The sequence below is a fragment of the Mustela erminea genome, chromosome 17 (genome assembly GCF_009829155.1).
Source record: "Mustela erminea isolate mMusErm1 chromosome 17, mMusErm1.Pri, whole genome shotgun sequence".
NCBI classification, from domain to species: domain Eukaryota; kingdom Metazoa; phylum Chordata; class Mammalia; order Carnivora; family Mustelidae; genus Mustela; species Mustela erminea.
In genome coordinates this window covers 682,192-704,337 of record NC_045630.1, presented here as the reverse complement: position 1 = coordinate 704,337, position 22,146 = coordinate 682,192, and the positions used below count along the sequence as shown (strand labels likewise).

Here is a 22,146-nt window from a genome sequence, read left to right as displayed (position 1 = left end):
TAGAAAGAATCACAAAAAGTAGAGTATTTCCCTTAGTTCCATTGTCACACCTCTACTCGAAATGTACATCATCCTGAATAAACCCAATTACATCTTGGCCCACCTCCTCAAGACAAACCTGCTTCTTGCAAAATTCGCAAAAACACCTCACCTGCCCTTGCAAACTTCGCCCTTCTCAAACACCTCCTCCTCATCACGTCAAGTCCCCTGCCCAAGGACCTCTGATTGACCACTGCTGTTACTTCACCTACAGGACACTGGAGACCATCCTTGACTGACCGACATCTCTTGCTAGTCTATGAGTGATTCTGGCGATGGAGCCTCATGAAAAGCAGAAAGAATATCGGTGACATCACGGCTCAGCGCGGTGGGCTCGCTTACCCTTGCTTATGCAGTAGATGGTCTTCGGGCTATGGTGAATGCAGCTGGCATGGTTCTGCATCCTGGAGAGGCTGTGCGCCCACTGTGCTCCGTGCATTGAATCTAGTTTTTCCGTCAGTTTACACTGTGCTTCCTGGAGCCATTTTTCTCTTATGTCTCTCATTGGCAGAGCTTCTGTGACTCTGGTCTCAGTCTTCTTTCACCCCAGAACCATGGTCGCTGCTCACCTAACCATCTGTGAGTGCACCAAGACGAAGAGCGCACTGGAATCGTTGCAGTCAAGCTTGGACCAAGCGTGAGTCACTAACCATTGTGAATCACTGGTCTGTTTAAGTTAGTGTCTTGAGTTTGCTTAAAGGAGAACCCAACCCTAACTTACTGAAGGAATTTCACATCTGTTGACTGGCAAAGGGCAGAACCAGGCTGGTCTCTAGAGTAGCCAACAATTTAAGAAAAAAAAAATGGAGCTCCCACTTGGATCTTGTTTGAATAAACCAGCTCCTAAAGATATTTGGAAACCACTGGGAACTATGAATACAGACTAAGTATTTTCTGATATTGAAAAATTACTAGTAATTTTGTTAGACTAAAATAGCATTATAGGAGAATATGTTCCTTAAGATACATACTAAGTATTTAGGTATGAAATAAAATTGGATCTATAATTCCCTTCAAATTCTTCAGCAGCAAACAAGAAAGTAAGATAAGAAGGTAAAAAGATAAGGTAAATATGGCTAAATTTTAACATGTGTTAGATCTAGATGATAGATATATGGGTGTCAACTTCACTATCCTCTTTCTACTTTTTTGTAGATTCAAACATATATATATAACAGAAGCTTTATATTGGTACCAATATATATTATAACAGAAGCTTTTTATTGGTACCAAGGCAAGAAAAAATAATCTAATATTTATGTGCTAGGCCCTTTAGAAACACTTTCTCTTACTTTATCTTATCAAATATAATGATAACAAATGAAATACTAGCCCCATTTTACAACTGAGTAAAGATTGAGGCTTAATCAGACAACAAAGAGAAATAAAAGGTATCCAAATTGGCAATGAAGAAGTCAAACTCTCTCTCTTCGCAGGTGACATGATAATTTGTATGGAAAACCCAGAAGACTCCACCCCCAAACTACTAGAACTCATACAGCAATTCAGTAATGTGGCACGATACAAAGTCAACGTACAGAAATCCCATTGCTTTCTTATACACTAACAATGAAAATATAGAAGGGAAATTAGAGAATTGATTCCATTTACTATAGAACCATAAGATACCTGGGAATAAAGCTAACCAAAGAGGTAAAGGGATCTGTACTCGAGGAACTACAGAACACTCATGAAAGAAATCGAAGAAGACACAAAAAGATGGAAGACCATTCCATGCTCATGGATCGGAAGAATAAACATTGTTAAAATGTCTATACTGCCTAGAGCAATCTATACTTTTAATGACATTCCAATGAAAATTCCACCAGTATTTTTCAATTAGCAATAATCGCACCTTGGATAAACCTCATTGGCTACGATACTGCTACTGCGCAAAGCTGCCACCGGTATTTTTCAAAGAGCTAGAGCAAACAGTCCTAAAATTTGTATAAAAATTAATTAATTAATTAATTAATTAATTTTTAAAAATTGTATGGAATCAGAAGAGACCCCGAATTGCTAAGGAAATATTGAAAAAGAAAAACAAAACTGGTGGTATCACGTTGTCTAACTTCAAGCTTTACTACAAAGCTGTGATCACCAACACAGCATGGTACTGGCACAAAAACAGATACATAGACCAGTGGAACAGAGTAGAGAGCCCAGATATGGACCCTCAACTCTATAGTCAAATAATCTTCGACAAAGCAGGAAAAAATATCCACTGGAAAAAAAGTCTTTTCAATAAATGGTGCTGGGAAAATTGGACAGCTATGTGTAGAAGAATGAAACTCAACCATTCTCTTACACCATACACAAAGACAAACTCTGGATAAAAGACCTCAACATGAGACAGGAATCCATCAAAATCCTAGAGGAGAACATAGGCAGTAACCTCTTCACATCGGCCACGGCAACTTCTTTCAAGAAATGTCTCCAAAGGCAGAGGAAACAAAAGCAAAAATGATCTATTAGGATTTAATCAAGATCAAAAGCTTCTGCACAGCAAAGGAAACAGTCAACAAAACAAAGAGGCAACCCATGGAATGGGAGAAGATATTTGCAAATGACAGTATAGACAAAAGGCTGATATCCAGGATCTATAAAGAACTTCTCAAACTCAACACACACAAAACAGATAATCATGTCAAAAAATGGGCAGAAGATATGAACAGACACTTCTCCAATGAAGAAATACAAATGGCTATCAGACATATGAAAAAATGTTCATTATCACGCCCTCAGGGAGATTCAAATCAAAACCACATTGAGATACCACCTTATACCAGTTAGAATGGCCAAAATTAGCAAGACAGGAAACAACATGTGTTGGAGGGGATGTGGAGAAAGGGGAACCCTCTTACACTGTTGGTGGGAATGTCAGTTGGTGCAGCCACTTTGGAGAATAGTGTGGAGATTCCTCAAGAAATTAAAAATAGAGCTCCCCTATGACCCTGCAATTGTACTACTGGGTATTTACCCCAAAGATACAGATGTAGTGAAAAGAAGGGCCATCTGTACCCCAATGTTCATAGCAGCAATGGCCACGGTCGCCAAACTGTGGAAAGAACCAAGATGCCCTTCAATGGACGAATGGATAAGGAAGATGTGGTCCATATACACTATGGAGTATTATGCCTCCATCAGAAAGGGTGAATACCCAACTTTTGTATCAACATGGACAGGACTGGAAGAGATTATGCTGAGTGAAATAAGTCAAGAAGAGAGAGTCAAGTATCATATGGTTTCACTTATCTGTGGAGCATAACAAGTAACATGGAGGACATTGGGAGATAAAGAGGAGAAGGGAGTTGAGGGAAATTGGAAGGGGAGGTGAACCATGAGAGACTACGGACTCTGAAAAACAATCTGAGGGTTTTGAAGGGGTGGGGGTGGGAAGTTAGGTGAGCCTGGTGGTGGGTATTGCGGAGGGCACGTATTGCATGGAGCACTGGGAGTGGTGCATAAAGAATGAATTCTGATACACTGAAAAGAAATTTTAAAAATAAAAAAAATAATAATAAAAGTAGGTTAAAAAAAATTGCGGCTTAAAGAGATCCATTAGCCATACATTCAAAAGCATTAAACACCTGTAATACACCAGACACAGTTCCTGCCCTCGGAAGACTTACTCACCATCCAGCAGAGGCAACCGGCTATGTAAGGTACAACGACAGCCTCTGCCACTTCCGTTCGTGGTCACCTAGCGTGATGGGCACTTCCAGTGCCTCAACGCAACCTTCACAGCTACCTCCTGAGGTCAGCAGTATTAGCACTCCCATTTCGTAGATGGGAAGACCGAGGCCCAGAGAGGTTATGGACATTACCCGAGATGTGCCACAAAAAGTATGATAAAGAATCATGGGTGCCCTGACAGATAAAAATGCAAGACCCAACAGGACACAAAGGAGGAAGTGATCATTCTCCCTGAAAGGAACGCCGTCAGGAAGGGCAACAGGCAGAGGCCACGTAATGTCCACTCTGCCTACCAGGGACATAACAGGAATCTGGGCCACGGTGCACCCAACTCAAGGTTTCTCAGCCTCAGCGTTGCTGACACCTGGGACTGGATGACGATTTGTTGTGGGAGGCTGTCCTGTGCGTGGTAGGAGGTTCAGCCGCCTCCCTAGCCACCACTCGCTGCCAGTAACCACCTCCTACTGTGTCAGACAGGAATGCTCCGGATATTGTCAAATCCCCCGTGGGGGATAGAAGTCAGACCATAAACTACTCTTTCATCTTTAGCTAAGTGTAAATGGGAACCCCAAACAATATCTTATCTCAAGGTCCTCCAAAACCACCATGCGGCTATCACTCTCTCTAGCACAAATAGTATTGATCTGTGGCTTTTCTAACATAAAAGATGGGTATTTAGCCTTTCATTAAACTAATCTCAATCTTGACTGTGAAGGCATCCCTAGAGCTAGAGAAGAAAATCATTTCTACACAGAACCTGCCCATTGCCAGACTCCACTTTCTGGAGCTAAGTTTAGTTTTAGTCACAGAAGTTTCCAAAGGTATTGTACCTATTTTCCTTCCTGAATTGTTATGCTTCTGAATGTTCCCAGAATTTGAGAAGAGGATTCTAGTTGTTTTCTAACTACAGTGTTGAAGAGGTCTTTTGTATATACCCAAGAGCCCTGACAAATTCTTTTACGTAGATGGTGAAGGACTTTCCCATTGAACCAGACATCTTTCAGTAACTAGAAAGACAAGAGGCACAAAGAGATCTGGCCATCACCCCAGGCATTGAAATCATGAGCATCAAATATACTCAGGCTCCTTCCGTTCCCCCTTTACTCGCGTTAACTCACATGGACCTGCTCTTCAGGTGAGTGAGTGACCTTGCAAACATCCTGTACATGGGAATTTGCCCACTACATGATTGGTAATGACAGTTCTGCAGGCAAGAAACCAACATGAAATACAACTTCCCAACCCCATTCCATTCACCAACCAACTCAAACACTGGTCCATCCCAATAGCACCAAAGTTCATGAGATGTTAGATCAGTTCTTCTGAAATATGGCAGGCAGAGAAACATCTAGAAAAACTGAAAATGAGAGCCAGCCCAAGCTGACTCACATCAAGGATTCTATCATGATTACTGGCAACAGAGCTAAGTGGAAATAAGGCTACAGAATATTTCTTGCAAGACAGCTGTCTCAGGACGTGGACTTTATTTCTAATTAAGCCTGTCTTTCCATTAGAGTTCTCATCAGGGCTGACACAATGAAAAGGTGAGTGAGTGAGTGTTTGGATGCAGTGATACCCACGTGCTAAAAGAAGAACTCTGAAAAATACCTTTTTTCATCCCCTGACTGATCTCTGAAAATTTTTTAAAGCATAATTCCTTTGGTTTAAGGCTTTGGGTCTCTGACAAAATGAAACATAGAGAAAAACTCTTGAAGTGGTTATCAGACATTTACACTATAGTGTGAATAAATTTCAGATACTAAAAAGAGGTTTGAGAGAGACTATAGCATTAAGATAGATAGATAGATAAACAGACAGACAGACAGACACATGTATTTCCCAAACTATTTAGGAAGGAAATACCGGTAAACCTGGCTTAGAGCATTTGCAATCCCATTTTCTCCACCTCAGAAATAAGAACAATCATAAAACAAAATAAAAAGAATCTTCCCGATCATTTGAAAAAGAAGACAAGACACCTTCCTGACCACTTGACCGTGACGGATAGGGAGGGAAGAGAAGAGGGAAAGCAGGAGGGACGACTAAGCGCGTCCATTTACCAGGTTCTCCTAGAGACTCCTCTAGAGTCGCAGTATGTTTCAAAGACATTCCTGCACCAAGAATAAACATCTTACTGTGTTTAATAAGATAAGAGCCTGAGGCTCATGCTGTCACCCAGATACACAGTATGAATAGTACACATTGTTAAAATTTATTTTCAGTGTTCCAGAATTCATTGTGTACGCACCACACCCAGTGCTCCATGCAATCCGTGCCCTCCTTAATACCCACCACCGGGCTCACCCAACCTACCACCCCCCGCCCCTTCAAAACCTTTGGCTTGTTTCTCAGAGTCCACAGTCTCTCATGGTTCGTCTCCCCTTCCAATTTCCCCCAACTCCCTTCTCCTCTCCATCTCCTCATGTCCTCCGTGTTATTCCTTATGCTCCACAAATAAGTGAAACCATATGATAATTGACTCTCTCTGCTTGACTTATTCCACTCAGCATAATCTCTTCAAGTCCTGTCCATGTTGCTACAAAAGTTGGGTATTCATCCTTTCTGATGGAGGCATCATACTCCATAGTGTATATGGACCACATCTTCCTTATCCATTCGTCCACTGAAGGGCATCTTGGTTCTTTCCACAGTTTGGTGACCGTGGCCATTGCTGCTATAAACATTGCGTGGTACACATTTTTTAAATCTTTTTTCCCCACCAGCCTAGTCGTGCAGTAAGTGTAATTTTATGATGTTGAACTTGTTATTAGGCTGAAAAACTGTGTACCTCTCCAAATTCATTTGTTGAAGTCTAATCCTAATAACTCAGAATGTTACTCTATTCAGGGATAGGGTGATTAATGTTAAAAGATGTCATTAGAATGGGCCCTAATGACTGGCATCCTTGTAAAAAGAGTAAATTAGGACAACGCACAGAAAGAAGACCATGTGAAGACACAGAGAAAAAACGGCCAAGGAGAGAGGCTCTCAGAAGAAACCCACCCTGCTGACACGCCAACAAACATCTATTATTTGAGCCCTCCATCTCGGTACGGCCCTAGGAAACCTATAAAAATTCCGAAAGGCTTCTCCCCTTGAACTGACTTATTATTAACTAAGAACGCTGGCATGAACTTTATACAGGGCACAGGGTCCTGCTCCATGGGGTTACAGTCCAAAAAGTTCTGTGGCCTCCATCACCAGAACTCCTCAGAAGTTAACCAAATGGAACGCAGGGAAGCCAAACAGGCTTACAATGTCAAGAGGAACTACCGCAGCCAGACAGGTGTCAACAGAATTTGGCCAATGTGAGCTATTTCTCCAAAAACAAACCCAGAGAGTACTCGAGTCCCCAGGCAAACTCTCAGGCACCCAACATTTTTTTTTTTTAATGCCGTTTTACTTCTGGAGATACCCAGGCCACTCCTTCTCATCCATCCTTTGCATTCTGGGTCCCTTGTACTTCCAGAGGTCAGCAGGAATTTCCTTAGTGACACTCGCACATGCACTGCCGGCAGGATGTAACAGAGCACAGCCGGCCTGCAGAAGGGTCGGACGGCTCCTCCAACAGCTAACCACAGAGTAGCGTTTGCCGAGCAATTCCATGTCTAAGTATACACCCAATAAAAACGAGAGTATATATCCACACAACTTAGACACAAACGTTCATAGCGACACGTTATACACAAAACCCAAAAGTGCAAGCGACCTGAGTGTCCCTCTGCTGATGAATGGGTAAACACGCGGTGGCACACCCGTACGAGGGAATGCTATTTTGCAATGAGGAGGAATTAGGGGCTGAAACGTGCTGCGATGCGGATGAGCCTTGAGAACATGAAGCTAAGGTTAAGAAGCAAGATGTAGAAAGCCACATGCCGCACGATTTTGTTTGTATGACAGACCCAGAAGGGGCAAATCTACTGAAGCCAGTGCGCGGCTGCCAAGAGCTGGGGGCAGGGGGGCATGTGGGCTCAGGTTCTCCGTGGGGGCGATGAAATGTTCTAAAATCAGGCTTAGCGATAGATGCACAACTTTGTGAATATACTAAAAACCATGCAATCATGTTCTTTAAGTGGGTCAGGTGTATGCTGCAGGAACTCTACCTCCAAAAATCTGTTCTAAATAAACAACATTTTCTCTTCCCCACTTCCTTCTGGTTGGGCTCCTCTTCCCAAACCCGACACGTACATCACAGGCTTCCTCCTTGGCAAGGCAACAGAAGAGGAGATTGAAGATTAGGGGCCTACGGTATACAGCCATAAGGCCCTTTTCAGACCTCAAGAATATAAAATATCTATAGATCATTTACTATATTATTCTACTGCCGCTATGATAACTTACCACAAACCTGGCAGCTTAAAACAACACAAATTTATCATCTTACAGTTCTAGAGAACGGGAGACAATTGGTTCTCACAGGGATAAAGTCACATGTCATCAGGGCTATGCTCCTTCTAGAACCTGCCAAGGGGAATCTGCTCCCTGTCTTTCCAGATACTAGATGCTGCCTGCACCCTTGACACGCGGACGGTTCCTCTGTCTTCAAAGTCAGCAGCAGAGAACCTCCATATCCTCCTCTGGCGCTATCACCCCGGATAATCTGCTCATCTCAGGTCTTGACATAATCATACATGCAAAGTTCTTTTGCCCTGTAAGGTATCATACTCAAAAGTTCCAGGAATAGAACATGCATATCTTTAGGGAGCCATTAATCTGCCTACCACACCTACCATGTCAAGCAAGGGGCTACAGCATGAGAGGGGCCTGGGGAGCTTGGTAGAGACCACGGAAGAGAGACAAAGCAGGATAACTAGGTCCTCCACAGTAAATGCCTGCAAAGATCACAGACCCGGTTCAAGCCCACGCAGGCACACGATCGGCTCCACCACCTCTCTCCTTGTGGAGGTAAGCAAACAATTAACAGAGTAGTTCCAATTTTTCCAAAAAAGAGAAAGAAAAAAATCCAGATTTGTAGTGATCCTTGAAGGAAACCTATGAACCCTGAGGAAAGACAGCAGTGATCTCCAGGAACAAGGACTGGTCCGTGAACGAAGGCGGAACCCTGACAGCTACACCTTCCTTTCTCCTTTGAGGAGGACACTCCAGTTGAGAAAAGGGAGATGCAGCCTATCTGATCTACTTTGAAGTGCCAACTTGGGGAAGTCTGGCCTGCAATGTAAGGCCGTTCTCTGCATAAACAATGGGCTGACCTATCTTTGTTTAAGGCATGTTAATGAACGGGCCGGTGTCCTCTCGTGAGTAATCTCTAGCGCTGGGCCACAGCGCTGAGGTCTAATTCTCACCGGCGGCTTAGAGGAACGACTTCATACTTGCAGATGACAGAAGCAGAAGGGGACCACGAACAGGAGGTCTGGGTGTGCAGGGGCAACGCGGTCGGGCGAGACCACGGGCGCGTGCAAGGAAGACAGGGCTAGGTGTGTGGTTGGGCCTGCTCTCCAGGGGACGCAGCACGCTCAGAGCTCTGCTTTCGATGGTCTGTGACACTGGAAAAGTAAAAGATACCAAAATGGGTAAAGACGAATATGAAAACACCAAAGTTCAAAACGGTTACTGGACTTGGCCAATCGGGACGAGAGTAAGACGCTTACACACCTGGAAATGGATGAAGCTGTTGGGCGAGGCGCCGGCGGGCAAGGCAGCTGTAACAGGGGAGACAGGAGGCGTGACCGAGGAGTCAAACTTCAGGGACGCTAAGAAAGGACAGGGCCAGGAGGACAAGTGTCGAAAGCAAACACGGGACGGGAGAAGGATTTGGCAAATTACGGCACAACAATCACGTAAGAAGTCCACAGCCATCAAAATGAGGTTCTCAGAGATATTTAATGGCATAGAAAATGTCCCGATAGAATATTTTCCAAGTGATCTTCAAATTAATATAAAGTAGAATCTCAATTTTGTGATATTTTTTCCTAAAGTACGGCTAGGAGAAAAATGAGAGAGGCTTTAACCTTAACAGCATCCGTCTCCGGGAAGTACGACTGTGAGTGATTTTGTTTTCCTTTCTCACATCTCCACGTTTTCCAAATATTCTGCAACGGACGTGCCTCCCTTTCAAGATCAGAAAAATAACGACAGAGCACCGGCAGGACGGCTGGCACTTAGGAGGAAAGCTGGCTTTTCGTCTCCAACGATACAGGCGACGTTCGTGCTAAAAAAAACCTGTGTCGGAGCAGAGTCGTCGGACGAAGAGTGGGACGTGGTGTGAGCGGCGACTCGCGCCGGACGGAGGTTTCGGGCAAATCAAGGTGATATTCCTTAGAGGGCACTTTTGCAAAGAGGCAATTTTTCCCTCGAGTCAAGCAGACATTTTTATTTTGTGTTCATTTTGGAATTTTAGTTGCCTTTTAAATGAGGAATGTCAGGGGGAAACATGCTGAAATTAATCTACGGTCCAGCTTTTCTCAAAACGTAACGAAAATCCTTAGGAGCCCCGGGAGCCTCTGCAGGGGCTGACCACCCATGTGAGCAAGGCCGAGTGGGGCAGGCCTCTCCACGTCGCTGGTGACCGTGCCCGGCCACTGTGCCGTCAGCGTCGCTCGCGGGCGGTGCATCCGCCCTGCAGGTTACGCAGTCAGCGGCAAGGAGGAGCCCAGGGCCCGCCAACGGTCCGTCGTCTGAAAAATGAAGATACGCTTTCCACATCCGAGGGTGACACAGGAATGCGGGAATGACCAGCGTGTCTCCCCTCTACGCCCGCTTACTGCCGCGGTCTGTGCTGGCCCCGGTAGGATGTTTCCTGCTGGAGTCTGGTTTTCTCCTTGTACACATCCTACCTTTCTGTCAAAAGAGTCTCTCAAGAGATCTGTGGGTCCAACACCATCACCTCACGCGTAAGGAAACTGAGGCCCAGAGCGAGCAGCTGGCTTCCCCAAACTGCTTTCCCAGCTGGCCGGTGGCAAGGGCCAGGAGAGAAACCGGCCCATGGACGCCAGGCTGCTCCTCCTGCTCCCTCCCCTCCGTCCCTCTGATCGCCCTTGGGAGGAAGGGGCACCGGAGGGTGCACTGGGCCGCACAGACATCATCCAGTGGGAGTGGGGGAAACGCCAGCTGGGAATGCAGAGCACGTGCGCAGGGGAAGCAGACAGTTCCCAGGGACGGAAGAAGAGGTGCAGACAGAGAACCTCGGTCCTGATGATCCAGAGTAAAACCTCTCGGATAAAGTCATTTACATACTGCCTAGAGCCCATCTGGATCCTGAGCCAGCACCACCGCAAGCATTACCAAGGGCCACGTATTTACTACCAATTTTAAAACACAATATAGTACCATAGCAGTGTCCTTGCATTCTCATCAACCTAGAGTATGAGCCAAAATAACAGTAGTGGTAGTAGTAGTAGCAGCAGCAGCAATAGTGAGAGTAAAAGGAATAGTAATAAAGTCCCCGACCACATAACACCGATGGACATGCTGAACCCAGACTAGGTGACATTTGACACAACCAAGACACCGGAGACTAAAGAACCTAAAACTTCAGGTAATCTGAGTATTCAAGGGAAGTGTTAAATTGTTAAAAAGAAAACCGCGGGCCCAAAATGTAGTCAGTCATGTCGGGAGCCCCACGTCAGCAAACCGAGACTTCATACCTCACCTACCTGCAGGTCCACCCCCCACCCCGGAACGTGACCTTTCCCAGCCAGCATGGGAGCCCCATGCCTGGCACCAGGAAAAGGACCAACAGGTCCCTTGCTAGCACCAGAAGTACAACCCGGTCTAAACAATGCATCCTGTCCTCACGATCTCCGCTGCTCTGTTCCCTCGGTGCCTTTAAAAACCTTTCTTTTCTTTAGCTCAAGGGAGCTCCTTCCTGTTTTCTAGATGGATGCTGCCCGTTCATGATTGGTGGAATAAAGCCGATGCGCTCTTCAGATTCACTCACAGGCATTTTGGTTTGTAACACAGCGAAACGGACGGCATGTTATTTCTCAGTTGAGTGTCTCAAATGGGATACCTAATTTTTTCCCTACAGGACGGCTTCAAAAATAAAAAGACATTATATATGTAAAGCTCTTAGCAAACTATATAACATTAAGTATTCAGTAAAAGTAACTACAATTATAACTACTGAAAGCAATTGGTAATTACGGTTTTAAGAGACAGGGAAACCGGTATTAATCTTTCAAAATTTTCTATGCTTTCATTCCTTCCAGAGGAAACTTTTAGATACAAAAATAAATAAAAATAAACACAACCAGAATGACACTCCTGAAGCTTAGAGATAGATGCTCTGTTGCTGTTGGCCCATTCAAACCCCAGCATCAAATGGCATCAGTCTCGGGCTGGTAAATCTGAGTGCGCTTCCTTTCAGGGTAGCCTTTAGATGGAAGGAAGCAGACGGGCCCCCCAGGAAGTTACCTGTAGATAATCTGAACACCCTAGGCCAGGCCCTGGAGAGAAGCACGTGCCATACTCCACTGACCTGGTGTTTTTCTAAATGGTATTGAAGAAACCTATGGAGAAAAAGTGCTTTTTCATTTGCTCTATGGGAGTGTATCCACAGAATCAGGTTCAAGGGGTGCCTGGGTGGCTCCGTACATTAAAGCCTCTGCCTTCAGCTCAGGTCATGATCCTGGGGTCCTGGGATCCAGCCCCACATCGGGCTCCCTGCTCGGCGGGAAGCCTGCTTCTCCCTCTGCCTCTCTCTGTCTCTCGTGAATAAATAAATAAAACCTTAAAAAAAAAAAAAAGAAAGAAAGAAAGAAAGAAAGAATCAGGTTCAAAGTAAAAAAGACAATCAGCGGTCCCTGATGCCCTTTCAGGGCCAGGCGTATCACTGTGCGAAACAGCAACCCAGCAACGCCCGCTCCAGGGAGTCGGGGCGCCTTTTCCCCAGGCCTGCAGAGACACTGCAGCAAAACTCGGCCTGCGCCTCTCCAGCACACAGGAAAGCTCATGAGAGCATCGCCAGTTCACAGCAGGAGACAGCTGACACTGGATATACTACACTGGCCTGAGGTCAGTGGTAAAATAGAGTAAAAAATTAAGGTATTTCCTACAAAATGCATACCAAAAGCTCCTGACATACTGGGTCACAGACGAATGGCTGATTGCTAAACTCCCCGGCCTTCCTCCTCCTGGCCTTGAGCACGAAGGCGCAGAAACACAGTAACACGGCCTTGAGAGGACAGTCCGCCTTGTGTCCCATGTTCCGAGAAGGATACACATGAATTCCTGCACTTCATTTTCAAAATAACATTGCCAGAGAGGAATTATATATCCATTTTTAAATTAGTAAAGGGAAGCCAGAGAGTAATTTGGTCAAGTCCCCATAACCACAAGCAGCACAGTAGGATTCGAGCCCACCCTCTGTCCACTCTGTTACACTGTCTTCCCCAGTGCCAGCCACGAAATCACAGCTTCTTTCACCAACTCAACCACCATCCACCACATGTTGGCTGAGCGGGTGTGTCGGGAATGGTGAAAGGTACTGGGGGATCCCAGATAAGGCACAGATGGACCGCAACTTCCAAAAATTCACAGTCTAGTGCTCGAGAAGCAGGCATGTACATAAATTATTACAATGCAAGAATGCAAGATTTGAAAAAATGCAACACTTGAAGTAGGAAAAAAAAAAAGAAACATTTAGTAAAACTTGAGGACATTTGATTTCCAGCCCACTGTTTCCTACAAACACATGTGCCACTTTAAAATGCATAACAGAGAGAGAGGCAAGATGGCGGAGGGCTGGCAGACTGAGAGGACATCAGGTCGCTCAATAGTTCAGCTCAATACTTATCAAACCATTCTGAACACCTACGAAACCCAACAGGAGATCAAAGAGAAGAACAGCAGCAATTCTAGAAAAAGAAAATCGACCACTTTCTGGAAGGTAGGACTGCGAAGAAGTGAATCCAAAACCACGGGAAGATAAACCGCGGGGGGAGGGGCCAACTCCCAGCAAGTGGTGGAGCAACGGAGCACAAAATCCGAACATTTACAAGTCTGCTCCACTGAGGGATGTGGCTCCAGAGGCTAAGCAGGGGTGGAGCTCTCTCAGGGGCAGTGTGGTCTCAGGTCCCACGGGGTCACAGAAGGATCAGGGGTGTATGAGGGCAGCAGAGCCCAGGAGGAAAAGAGAAATCATAAAGATCACAGCAGAAATCAATGAAAGAGAAACCAGAAGAACAGTAGAATAAATAAAATCATGAATGATAGAGGAGAGATCACAACCAACACAAAAGAAATGCAAATAATTATAAGAACACATTATGAGCAAATATACGCCAGCAAATTTGACAATCTGGAAGAAGTGGATGCATTCCTAGAGACAAATAAACTACCAAAACTGAATCAGGAAGATAAAGAAAACCTGAACAGATCCATAACCAGTAAGGAGATTGAAGCAGCCATCAAAAATCTCCCAACAAACAAGAGCCCAGAGCCAGACGGCTTCCCAGGGGAATTCTACCAAACATTTAAAGAAGAATTAATACCTTTTCTCCTGAAACTGTCCCAAAAAATACAAATGGAAGAAAAACTTCCAAACTCATTTTATAATAAATGAGGCCAGCATTACCTTGATCCCAAAACCAGACAAAGACCCCATCAAAAGATAATTACAGACCAATATCCTTGATGAACACAGATACGAAAATTCTCACCAAAATACAGCCAATAGGATCCAACAGTACACTGAAAGGATTATTCACCACGACAAAGTGGGATTTATTCCTGGGCTGCAAGGTTGGTTCAACATCTGCAAATCAATCAGTGTGGTACAGTACATTAATAACAGAAAGAACAAGAACCATATGATACTCTCAGTAGATGCTGAAAAAACATTTGACAAAGTACAGCATCCCTTCCTGATCAAAACTCTTCAAAGTGTAGGGATAGAGGGCACATACCTCAATATCATCAAATCCATCTATGAAAAAACCCACAGTGAATATCATTCTCAATGAAGAAAAACTGAAAGCTTTTCTGCTAAGGTCAGGAACATGGCAGCGATGTCCATTATCACCACTGCTATTCAACAGAGTACTAGAAGTCCTAGCCTCAGCAATCAGACAACAAAAAGAAATGAAAGGCATCCAAATCAGCAAGGATGAAGTCAAACTCACTCTCTGCAGATGACAGGATACTTTATGTGGAAAACCCAAAAGACCACTCCAAATCTGCTAGAACTTGTACAGGAATTCAGTACAGTGTCAGGATATAAAATCAATGCACAGAAATCAGCTGCATTTCTATACACCAACAAGACAGAAGAAAGAGAAATTAAGGAGTCAATCCCATCTACAATTGCATACAAAAGTATAAGATACCTAGAAATAAACCTAACCAAAGAGGCAAAGAATCTGTACTCAGAAAACTATAAAGGACTCATGAAAGAAATTGAGGAAGACACAAAGAAATGGAAAAACATTCCATGCTCATGGATTGGAAGAATAAATACTGTGAAAGTGTCTATGTTACCTAAAGCAATCTATACATTTAATGGAATCCCTATCAAAATACCATCAATTTTTTTCAAAGAAATGGAACAAATAATTCTAAAATTTATATGGAACCAGAAAAGACCTAGAATAGTCAGAGGAATGTTGAAAAAGAAAGCCAAAGGTGGTGGCATCACAGTAACAGACTTCAGGGGCACCTGGGTGGCTCAGTGGGTTAAGCCTCCGCCTTTGGCTCAGGTCATGGTCTCAGGGTCCTGGGATCGAGCCCCACATCGGGCTCTCTGGTCAGCAGGGAACCTGCTTCCCCCACCCCCCCGCCTCCTTGTGATCTCTCTCTGTGTCAAAAAATAAATAAATAAAATATTTTTAATAACAGACTTCAAGCTCTATTACAAAGCTGTCATCATCAAGACAATATGGTACTGGCACACAGACACACAGATCAGTGAAACAGAACAGAGAGCCCAGAAATAAACCCTCAACCCTATGGTCAACTAATCTTCAACAAAGCAGGAAAGAACGTCCAGTGGAAAAAAAGACAGTCTCTTCAACAAATGGTGCTGGGAAAACTGGACAGCCACATGCAGAAGAATGAAACTGGACCATTTCCTTACACCACACACTAAAAAAGGCTCAAAATGGATGAAGGACCTCAATGTGAGAAAGGAATCCATCAACATCCTTGAGGAGAACACAGGCAGCAACCTCAGCCACAGCAACTTCTTCCTAGAAACATCACCAAAGGCAAGGGAAGCCAGGGCAAAAATGAACTATTGGGACTTCATCAAGATCAAAAGCTTTTGCACACCGAAGGCAAGTCAACAAAACCAAAAGACAACTGTCAGAATGGGAGAAAATATTTGCAAATGACGAATCAGATAAAGGGCTAGTATCCAAAATATATAAGGAACTTATCAAACTCAACTGTTTGTCCCAAAGGACAAATAATCCAGTCAAGAAATGGGCAGAGGACATGAACAGACATTTCTGTAAAGAAGACATCCAGATGGCCAACAGATACAAGAAAAAGTGCTCAACATCACTTGGCATCAGGGAAATACAAATCAAAACCACAATGAAGATACCACCTCACACCAGTCAGAATGGCTAAAATTAACCAGTCAGGAAACAACAGGTGTTGGCGAGGATGCAGAGAAAGGGGAACCTTCTTACACTGTTGGTGGGAATGCAAGCTGGTGCAGCCACTCTGGAAAACAGCATGGAGGTTCCTCAAAACATTGAAAATAGAGCTACCCTACGACCCAGCAATTGCACTACTGGGTATTTACCCTAAGATACAAATATAGTGATCCAAAAGGGCACGTGCACCCGAATGTTTATAGCAGCAATGGCCACAATCGCCAAACTACAGAAAGAACCTAGATGTCCATCCACAGATGAATGGATAAAGATGTGGTATATACACAATGGAATACTATGCAGCCTCCAAAAGAAATGAAATCTTGCCATTTGCAGCAACCTGGATGGAACTAGAGGGTATTATGCTGAGCAAATAAGTCAACCAGAGAAAGATAATTATCATATGATCTCCCTGATATGAGGAATTTGAGAGGCAGAGTAGGGGGTTGGGGAGTAGGGAAGGAATCAATGAAACAAGATGGGATCGGGAGAGAGACGAGCCATAAGAGACTCTTAATCTCACAATACGTGCTGAGGGTTGCTGTGGGAGGGGGTAGGGAGAGGGTGGTGGGATTATGGACATTGGGGAGGGTATGTGCTATGGTGAGTGCTGTGAAGTGTGGAAACCTCACGATTCACTGACCTGTACCCCTGGGGCTAATAATAATGTTAATAAAAATAATAAGAAATAAAAAATTTAAAAAAATTAAATACATAACATTATAAAATAGCAATCCTTTGAGGAAAACTGGAGATTATGTTGCCTGGTCTCTCATTCTGCAACTCAGGAAATTCAGCCTAAAGAAGGAAAGGAACTGGCTGAGGTAGGCAGCGTTCGGACTCAGAGTCCAGTGGTCTGTCCAGTACACCGAATGCCATCTGAGGTCATCACTGACCCAGACAGTGATGACTGACCCCTACCTCAGACAGGCAGAGCCCATATTTCTCATCCACTGTTCTTCCATCTCACCCTCTCTTCAAGGGAAAAATGTATAAGCTAGCTTTTGGGAGCAATACGAAAAATTATAACCTTTGAGTGAAAATGAAATATATGGAAGTTCTGGTTAGTATCTTAGGAGGTGGGCGGAGAGAACAAACGGAGGAAAATATGGATCATAACGGTGCTAAGGGTACTGCTCTCGGTCAACACAAAAGCTTCAACTACCTTGCCTGAAACCCTGTTTTCTTTTGCTACTTTTGCCTTCTTCCTTTGAGGTCTACAGGCTTTGACAATTTTACTCTGCATGAATTTGGTTTTTGTTAAACTCCCAGTCAGCACCTGCTGGGATAAACATTCACACCTGTCCGTGGTCTAGTAAGATCCTTACAGGTTATGTGGCAGCCATGAGCGGGGACCTTGCAAACCTCCAGCTACACAGAGCACAGCTGAGAAAGGCCGTGGCTCCTGAACTTTGGAACCCACGGCACGCATCCATCACTCCCGGCTATGACTGAGTCGGCAGGGATACTAAAGCAGACCCACTCCTGAGAGACCTAGGACTCCTCAGGAGGCTGGCTTTGCCTTGAGGTCTCAAGAAACCTTCTGGAACATTCCTTGGACTCATGGCAGTGTAAGCAGTTTCCTCCAAGCTTATCTCCCCTTCTCCCTCACCTGGGGTCTGACCGGCATTTTGACTTGACAGATCGCTCAGACTTTCTGACTTCCTTCTCCTTGTTCCTCACAGGCATGTCCTCTAAAAAAAAGTCCTGGCACACTTCATCCTGCCTTGGCATCTGCTTCTTGGAGATGCCAGACCAACACAAGTTACCAGAGGGCATCCCCTGGACAAGCCAGGACAGGACCAGCCCACCATCAATCCCACCGACACTGCACCTTAGATTTCAGCCCCTGTTACGAGCTGAGTAGAGTCTTTCCAAAAATTCCTACGTTGTAGTTCTACCGTGCAGTGCTTCAGAATGTGGCTGTGTTTGGTGACAGCATCTTTCAATAGGTAATTAGGTTAAAATGAAATTGTTAGAGGGGCCCTAATGGAATATAACCTGTGTCCCTACGAGGAGAGATTAGGACATTAGGAGATTAGAGGGAGGGCCATGTGAGGACACTTGGTCATATGCAAGCCAATGAGAGAGGCCTCAGAAGAAATCGACTCTACTGATACTTGGTCTCAGACTCATGGCCTCCAGAACTATGAGAAAACAAGTTTCCATTGTTCAAGTCACCCAGGCTGTGGTACTTTGTTATAGCAGTCATAGCAAAGGAATATAGCCTCCTTGTATTTTATGGCCTAAATTGGGAGGTGCCTTCCATTTTCTTTGAAGCAGCCTGTCTCTCCAGTCCAGTCCTGTGTGGGACCCTTCATCAACCTAACAGGGAGCTCCTTCAATTTTTTGCACACAGAGGACATAAACAACACACCCACCACCCTGATAATAGTACTTCACATTAAAGGGTCTTGATGATTTGTCTCCTATTAAGGATAAGAAAATGAAAAACACATTGTTTGCTGTTCCTGGCACTGAGGAGTCTACAACAGAGTTAAGAATGAAATTCAGGAGCACCTGGGTGGCTCAGTGGGTGAGGCCTCTGGCTTCAGCTCAGGTCATGGTCTCAGGGTCCTGAGATCAAGTCCTGCATCAGGCTCTCTGCTCAGCAGGGTGCCTGCTTGCGCCTCTCTCTCTCTGCCTGCCTCTCTGCCTACTTGTGATCTCTCTGTGAAATAAATAAAATATTTTTTTTAAAAAGAATAAAATTCAACACCATGCTGGCTTTACAATAAAAAAAATCAATAGGGCCATAGAAGAAGACTGGGGGGAAGTTGGCAATGGATGAGCAGAAGCTGAAGCAATACTCTGTCCTCTGAAGAGCCCCGGCTGAAGAGCCAGAGGGAATCCACCTGACTTCCGAGGACTCCGGGATTTCCGGGGAGAGCCACAGAGCGCACTTCTGAAGAGAAGGAAGTGCTCATCCACTCAAGGGTCGATCCTGTCTGGGGACTTCATCACTTTCTAAAATGAATTCCACAACCAACCCACATCCACAGTGGCGAGTATGACTGTGTTTTGAAATTTGAGGAAGTCTTTTGGAATAAGGTTTTCCTGAAGAGTTTTAATTTCACTAAGGGTTCTCTCAGAGTGGATGAATAAAAATGAATTTCTTGTTGGTAAAGTGGGGTTTTTTTGGAGGGGGTGGAACCTCTTTTCCTTTTATGCTACTACTTAATGCCATCCTACCAAGGTTCCCAATGGCTATCAGCCTGTGTGTACAAGAGGCAAATTAGGTTTCTTCATGTGGCCGGCATCTCAGCCTTTCCCACTCTGAGAACAGGGGCTTCTAGCTACACTCTCACCCTCTATGACCCTTCAGAAGCTAACGACCATCTCGTGCAGGAGAATGGCCCGCAGAACCACTTGTCACAGGTCTTCTGTGAAAATCATCAGCCTGTCACCTTCAGATTCTGGCTAGGAGAGATCAAAGGAGATGTTCCCTGACTCTGCAACTCATATCTGGGCTCAATAAAGGCATTTATGGATTCTTAAAAGTGTGCATATAGATAAAGACTAGAAAGAAAAGAATTTAAATGCAAATAACTCTGTGAAGGTAATGAGATTAAAGATGTGTGTGGTTTTAAAATTTTCTTTAATGTATAAATGACTGTAAGATCAAAAATGGATAAACTAGTGTAAAATAAAAATTCATCATTGCTCACTTGTTTCTTCTGAGCCAAGATCAGGTCTAGAATTTTAGTGGGACTAAAACTCTGGCTCTAGACTTCTTCTCCAAGGTCCGGTTTCCTCTTCTTTGCCACTCCTTTTCTCCCCTTATTTGAGGTCCTCCCTGGGGATTCAAGAGTGCTGAGACAGGGTAATAGCAGTAGCCCTGCTATTCACTTTTCCTGGAATGAAAAGTATCCTTCTCCCACCATCTTGAGGTCTTCTCAAATGTCAACTTCTCAGTCAGGTCTTCACTGATCACCCTATTAAAATTTATAAATCATTCCCCAAACCCCAGCACCTCATATCCCCTTCTCTGCTTTTTTTTTTTCTTAGCTCTAAATGTATTAAGAACCAAGGTTTTTCTGTTTTGTCTACTGCTCTTTTCCCAACATCTAGAACAGTTCTCAGAATGTTCTTAGAGACTCAGTAATTATTTGTTGAATGAATGACAATATAGTCTCTTAGTGTGGGAAATCTGAATGGGGCTTATTGTCTCTTTAAAAACTCAGACCACTTTATAGCTACTTGCTGCCAGAATCCCATCACCCAGCAAGGGACTCTTTTGGGTAAAATACTGGCAATCTCTCTCAAGGCTAACCAGCTTCCATGATACGTGAATGGATCTGTAGAAAATATATGCATCGGTAACAAAGACACATCTTCTTTCTTAATAATAAAAATTGCAGTTTATCTGGCCAAGAGAGAGAAAGATTATACTTACTAGCCTCTCTTACAGTTAAGAAAGGCCATATAACTAAGTTCTGGCCAATGAGATATATGCAGAAGTATTGTATGAAAACCCCAGGAAATATTCTCAGATAAGAGGAGTACACTATGCTTTATTTCTCTCTCCTTTTTGATGGTCAGAGAGAGAGCTAAAGTTTGAATAGCCATGCTAGACCATGAAGTAGAAACCTAATACCAAACATTTAATAGTGGTATGATCGAAGGAGCCTAAGTCCTTGATGATTGTGGGCCATCTGTACTACTACCTATATATTTTTCTAGACATGTATCTATTTCATCTAAATGGTAAAATCTGTTTGCATAATTGTTAATTATATTCTTATTGTCTTTAGAATATCTGAAGGATCTGTAGTGATGTCTTCTTTTTTATTCTTGATAGTGATTGTGTCCTCTTTCTCTCTTTTCTTGATCAGTCTTGCCAAATGTATATCAATTTTATTAGTCTTCAAAGATTTGACTTTTAGATTTGTTGATGATCCTTTCTATTGATATCTTTCCTATTACCCCTATAGTTGATTTCTTGCTATTGAGGGAGTGTTATTTAGCTATTGTTTTTACATTTTTGAATGTGGGAATATAAGCCTTTCTCTAGATATCACTTTAGCCACATCTTGCAAATAATCATATGTCATATTTTCATTATAATTCATTCTATTTTCTAAATTGCAGTTCTTGTTTTTCTCATAGGTAATTCAGAAGTGTATTTTTTAGTTTACAAAAATATGTGGATATTCTAATTATCCTTCTTGTATTTATTTGTAGGGAAATTGCATCGTGGTCAGATTTTATTTAAATACAATACCTTTCCACCCATTACAGAATACATTTTTAGAAATATCTTGTGTGTGTCTGAAAATTATTCTGCTTTTCTAAGAAATTGTGCTATAAATGACCATTAAATCAGGTTTGTTCAATGTATTATTCAACTTTTTTAAATTAATGATTTTTTTCTAATTATTCTATCAATTACTCATGGATGTGTAACAAAATTATCCACTATGATTGTGAATTTGTCTATGTATCCCTAAATTTTTGGTAATTTTTGTTTTATATATATTGAGACTATGCTATTTGGAGTAAGTAAATTTAGAAATGTTTTATAAACCTGTTGAATTTTCTGTTTGTCAATATCTAGAGATATATTTATTTATTTTATTTTATTTTATTTATTTATTTGAGAGAGAATGAGTGAGAGAGAGCATGAGAGAGTAGAAGATCAGAGGGAGAAGCAGACTCCCCAAAGAGCTGGGAGCCCGATGTGGTACTAGATCCTGAAGTCCGGGATCATGACCTGAGCCGAAGGCAGTCGTTCAACCAACTGAACCACCCAGGCACCCTCTAGAGATATATTTATTTCTAATAATTTTTTTTAAAGTCTATTTTATCTGATGTTAATATAGCTATTTTGGCTTTTGGTTTTAGTTTTAATTTG

At 43.3% G+C, this 22,146-nt stretch overlaps 1 pseudogene; it reads right to left on the bottom strand.

The window, feature by feature from the left end:
- Positions 1-1,770: 1,770 nt before the first annotated feature.
- Positions 1,771-1,939, bottom strand: LOC116576851 (annotated as a pseudogene).
- Between the last annotated feature and the right edge of the window lie 20,207 nt (positions 1,940-22,146).